Source organism: Anneissia japonica, unplaced genomic scaffold (assembly GCF_011630105.1).
Source record: "Anneissia japonica isolate Jap-2015-1 unplaced genomic scaffold, ASM1163010v1 scaffold12739_len67309_cov146, whole genome shotgun sequence".
Lineage (NCBI taxonomy): Eukaryota > Metazoa > Echinodermata > Crinoidea > Comatulida > Comatulidae > Anneissia > Anneissia japonica.
This window is the reverse complement of record NW_022706781.1, coordinates 9,858-15,794: the sequence shown is the minus strand read 5'-3', so window position 1 is coordinate 15,794 and position 5,937 is coordinate 9,858.

Genomic DNA, 5,937 nt, shown 5'->3' with positions numbered 1-5,937 from the left:
CAAAAAAAAACTGGTGCTACGGGAGCTAGTGTTATAAGATAGGGAATTTCCTAAAATGTACCGACTTTCAAAGGCTTGCATTCGGTAACCCCATAAAAAAATTGTGTCAAACTTTAGATATTCCAATGTAACTTTGGCCGTTCTTTTCATTTATATGTGTTTTCACTTAAGAAAATGTCTCAATTATGTGTAAAATAACGATTTGCCCCAGTTTTTATTTCGGAAATTTGCACTAGACAGGAAGTCAGCTGATTCACTCAACCATAATGAGCTGGTAACGACACTAGCCAACTATTGAGAATGGTCGTCGCGAGCAGAAAATTGAAAAATTAGGACTGAAATATTCAATAATAATAATAAGATAAGTCGAAGGCATTTTTGAAGAATGAATCTTTAAAAAGATATGTTTGCTGGTTTGGATAAGGAAGTCTTAGAAGTGGTGATCTTAATAAATAGTGGCGTTAAATAGGTTTGTTTGATACCAACTTGTCTTACCTGTGTAGGCATAGCCTAGCATTTAGTGCAGTACTGTATGTATGTAGAGAATACGGGATACTACTGCCTGGCGCGGCTAGGTCCCTAGTTTAGGCCTAGGCATACAAACTGTAATAATAATATTTCAAACATTAGACAAACAAACAACACTATTTTAAATAAAGAACATTAATTTACATATTAATTATTAGATCCATGGAACTATCTAGGACCTACTACTACTACTACTAATACAGCATTACTAAAATGCGAGTTTATTCGTTGTGGAATGTGGATGATACTGTACCTTGAAAGCTGGCTCAAATTTGCGCGGAAAATGGCTTGGAAAAATGTGCACAGAACTTAACTTCTGCATAATACATTGGCAATGGTTATATACAGTATTCAGATTAGTTCAAAGACTAATTTTCGGCATTCTTCTCGGAAATATAACCACCCGCCTTAGGCGTGGCCCTGCTGGTTCCATGCTGGATCAAAAACTAGTAGAGGGTCAAATGTCCAGTCATTTTGATGGTCAAAATACAGGGGCATACTGTATGTACTAATCTGAAAAGACATTCATCAATTGACATTATTTTCAGATTTTTTAATTACTTGATTGAAGCCTTCCTGTCTGCTAGTGTGTAATGTATTATTGTTGTTTCTTAATAAAACTGACACACCATGCTGATATTTTTTTACCATTGCAATATATTTGTTTCATGTACTCTGGCTGAACAGTGATGAGATATTCACTTAATTTTCTTTTGCTCACCTTAAATTGTGTGTAGCTTTCATTACAAGTTTTAGCAAACGACCAGAGTGTTTCTTGCTAACGTCTTGCTGGGTTCTTGTATGCTTTGTACCACCTTCTTTCGTAGATGCCAATGTTTGGTGGTTGTACTCATGGCAAATGTTGTGGTATGTTTGTCTCATCATGGCGACTGGCAAATACCTATGTGAGGAGAGTGTCATGTTTCGGCCTATCACATATCTTGTCCTACAAAAATATATATGTATATATTTTATTTGAATTCCACATTTCAACAACACCTGAAAGTTAGATTTGGAGTAACATATGCATCATGTTATTATTTAATGGGGCATTATTGTTGTGCACTACACAACAATAATGCCCCATTACTGTCTAGGCCTAGCTTCTAGGCCTACAGTATATCAATAATAATCTTATTGTTACAGGAATTGGTGTTGGCTTTGATGATATACTGTAGTTTTATAGCACATCACCTTTATTTAGTCAGTGCATTTTTTAGACATTTAGGCCTAGGCCTAGACAGTTTTTCATAGGACCAGGCCTATAACTAGGCCTATAGTATACTATTATTAATAGGCTTAGGGGCCTAGGTCTATTATTATGGGGAAAAAAATGCACTAGCACAATTAATGTGACAAAGTCACCATGGCATGGCATGACAAGTCTAGGCTAGTAGTAGAAACCTACTAACTTTACCGTCAGCTGGATAAGGCTGCGTGCGAACTCACCTGCTGCGGGACTGGAGCAGTGTCCCGGACAGGAGTGCGCTACTGCTGCTGGGTAGACACTGACTGTGCTAATCCTAGGCATAGGTGTAGGCCTAATTATAAACAAACAAGTCATCGGACTGATATATGTTTAATAATTCAATTGAATTATTCCTCCATGATTCAATTGACGTTGACTAAACCGTCTCTCTGTAACTGCGTACGTAAATGATCACAAAAACTCACGACTTCACACTAGTGTACTGTATGTTTTGTCTAGGCTAGTCGCTCGATCGTCGGGACGATTTTTCGATCAGCTGCTCGCCAAAATTCACAGACTTGTCTTGAATATTAATTAGTTGATTAGAAAATGCTACCAAGCTACTGAAAAAAGTGATCAGCCTCGTTTTCACCTGATTTTCCTGTCTCATCATATCATGTTTGTTTCTGTAATTATCGTTACATCTCAACATTTTGAATTTTAAAGTATTTTTCCCGAACTCAGGAAAGGTTAAATAAGCAATACCGTGTAACGAAACTATTCCGGAAGTAATTTTGTAAGGTCATTCAGAAACACCAATCCCATCAACCCAATCTTTGTTTACTTCTGCTTGCGCGTGAACGATTTGTATTGAAGTTTAATTCTCTGAATACTGTACTATAATGGTAATGTTACAAATTGAACGTGTAGCTATGCTACTAGCCACCATTATGGCTACAATGATGCGATGTTATGTGGATGGATTTACTGTCCAATCCAACTTTGATTTCGCTGTGAACATGAGGAGGCGAAGAAGAGCGCGACGACAGCGTGTACTTGCTGTGGACGAACCATTTGGCAAAGCAATTAAGGTTGATTTATCATCGTCTCCGGCTCCAAGGCCATCTCATACACGGAATTCTACCCAGCAATTTGGTGGTCAAAATTGTCGCGGATAATCCAGATGATAAGGTAATTAGGCGCGTGTCCGAGCGGTTTTAGAAAGTGTGTGAATTAACTGGAAAATCGCACAGATATTTTTTCGCTCGAACGGGCCCTTTCTCTATACAATAATAATCCCTCCTGTGCTGACGAGCTACCTTGAGCGTTTTACATGATCAGGAATGTCACGATAATATTTGGACAAGCAAAAGCTGTTCATCTTTAGAAGTCATATTTCGCAGGGCCGTAGGAACAGGGGGGGCCGGGAGGGCATTGGCCCCCCCCCAACTTTTTCCCAAGAAAATGTGTCGTAGGGGCCTATTTAATAAAATATCTTCTGAGTGAGAAATATATTACTGAAAAACATCCCCACTTTTTCCCAAGAAAATGTGTCGTATCGTATTTAATAAAATATCTTCTGATTGAGAAATATTACTGAAAAACATAGACTTGCCACAAGTCTCTTATTTGTTATTATTTTTCTCATTCTGGACAGCGCCACCAACGAGAAAGTTAATTTAGAGATAGACGGAATACACTAAGTGCAATAAAGAGTGAGTAACCAAAAAATTAGGGCCTGGAACCCAGGCTATGAAAAACATTGCGACAAAAACTTCCGCCTCACAATGAATGAGAGTGGCTGAATATAGCGCCACTTAGCGTCCATGATTTTATGGATTATGTTTTGTCTTACGTACACTCTGATTGGCTTGAAGTAGGGTTGATTACGTGGTAGAGTTCGAATAGTAGTTGGTCATCCAGTGAGAAGTGGATCATAACTTATGGTGATTTAAATTTGTAATCTCTGTATAAAATTTATAAATATGTTATCATACTACAATTAAAGAGTTTAAATGCTACGAATAGTTTTCAATTTGGCCCTGGTCATTCCATGTTATAAGGATTAAAACTGATTTTAAACTACATTAGACATTTATTTATTTATTTATTTTCATTTATTTACCCATGGTAGCCCAAACAGTTAAAACACTGATTTCCATTGGGGCCCTGCATTTAAAGCACATGGTCGTAACCAATTATATTTTCTTAATTAGTGCCTCGTACAATTTGTATTTAAATATGTTTAGAGAAGTCGCAGTTCTCAAATCAATATCTAAGTCATTCCATATATTCGCCCCGGTCACCTTAAAAGTCGTGGAATAACTTTCGCTTTTCGAAAAAGGAACCTTCAACTTCATAATAGTTGACTGTCTCGTTTCACGAGCTTGCAAATACGGTGTGAAAAGGTATGTCATGTATAAAGGTGTTAATCGGTTTATGCATTTATAAACAAGTATAGCTTTTTTATATGTAACCCTTTCGGAAAACGAAAGCCAACTGAGTTGTGCCAACATATCTGCAGATGGGGTAAGAAAATTACATTTTAAAACTATCCTAGCAGCTCTTTTTATACATTTGTTAAGTAAGGCATTGTGGGATATGTAACAACCTCCCCATACAGTGCAGCAATAGTCTAAAGATGGCCTAACTAAGCTTACAAACAGAGTGTTTCTCGTTCTCTGGGTCGGGTCTGGATCACATGGTCTGGATTGTGTTGAAAAAGTTACATGTCGCGATCGGTATATGCAAGCTAATGGCGATGAGTTAGGAAAGGAAAATTAAAAACAGATTTCACTCAACTCTCAAATAAAAACACTTGCAACATGACTTTTGTTTTAACATTTATTCATACTTCCGGCAGGTAGGTGATTTAGTAGAACTGTAATAGGCCTAATACTTATGTGGTAGCGCCTACGCGTAGATGTACGTTGTAGGGCTAGGCTGATAAAAAGTATCGCTTCATTACCACGCGTAGCGATGGCTTCGTAGCCTTTTGGGCTATAGACCAGGCTATAATTGAGATAGGTGCCACTTGGAGAGGTAGAAATTCTCATATGGTTTTTCTAGACCAGTTTTTTATGGGGAATCAGAATATGTGAGGTAAAAGAGGCGTAACCTGAGAACTTTTGCGTGAGGGCGCTTTTTTCAAAATGGCAATAAACTACATATATATGGGTAAAATAAGCACAGAAGAGGTAGGATTGACCAACCTTTGAATATGTAATGATAGGAGTAAAGTATAACACTATCTAAAGTTATTAATGTGAAGATTTCGGGAGGCAATTGAGGGCGCTTTTTAAAATGGCCGCCAAAATTAAAGAACAATTTAACAGCAGCTTAAATACCCTAAATGAATTTGTTTAATTTACAAAACATAATGAAATAACTGCTGACTTTTTAAACCCAAAATAACATATTTTAGGGTGGTAAGCTAACTCATTTTTGGAAATGTAAGTAAAAATGCCCCCTTATATTAGCCCTTTTCTGTTTTTGAAAAATGGAAAATATCACCAGAATCCTAAAAAACAATCCAGCTTCCTTACGGTTGTTTTTCATTATTTTTGTGTACTACACAAGGTATTCCAGAGGACCACACAAGTAACTACCATAATTTTCCTGTATAAAGGCATTAATTCATTTATTACATAATTGTCCTTTACTGTGTAACCCTATGTTGAGCAATAATCTTCATGTATTGCTAATATCACTGCAATCTGAAAGTCCTCGTCTTTATTATAAACAGTTCTTGGACGTCCATGTGCATCACTGTCTCAATCATTTTTTGCTTCATTTGATCATTCCATCTGTTGTGAATACTATTTTTACTGACCAAATCATTTACGTCTGCTTAATTTCCATTCTTTAGCGATTAAATTTGCTCAAGTGCTCAAGGGTCTGCTTGCAAACATGGTGGTAGCAATGATATGTCTGTGATCTTGTTGCCTCTATTGAAAATTTCACATCTTGCTTGATTTACACTTTTTCCCTTAACTCCATGCACAGTCTTCAAGTTACTCAGATATCTTTTGTGACAGAACATCTAAAACTTTAAAGTTATCAGAAAGTGTCAACAAAACTTTGCCTTTGACTAAGCACGAGATCCAATAAGGGATGATTTCTTCGCTGGTGAAAGTTAATGCCACTTAATTTGAACAACTTTCGGTATTTGCCAGTGTTTGTGTCTAGAATGACCCTCTCTCCGTTGTCATAAAATAAGA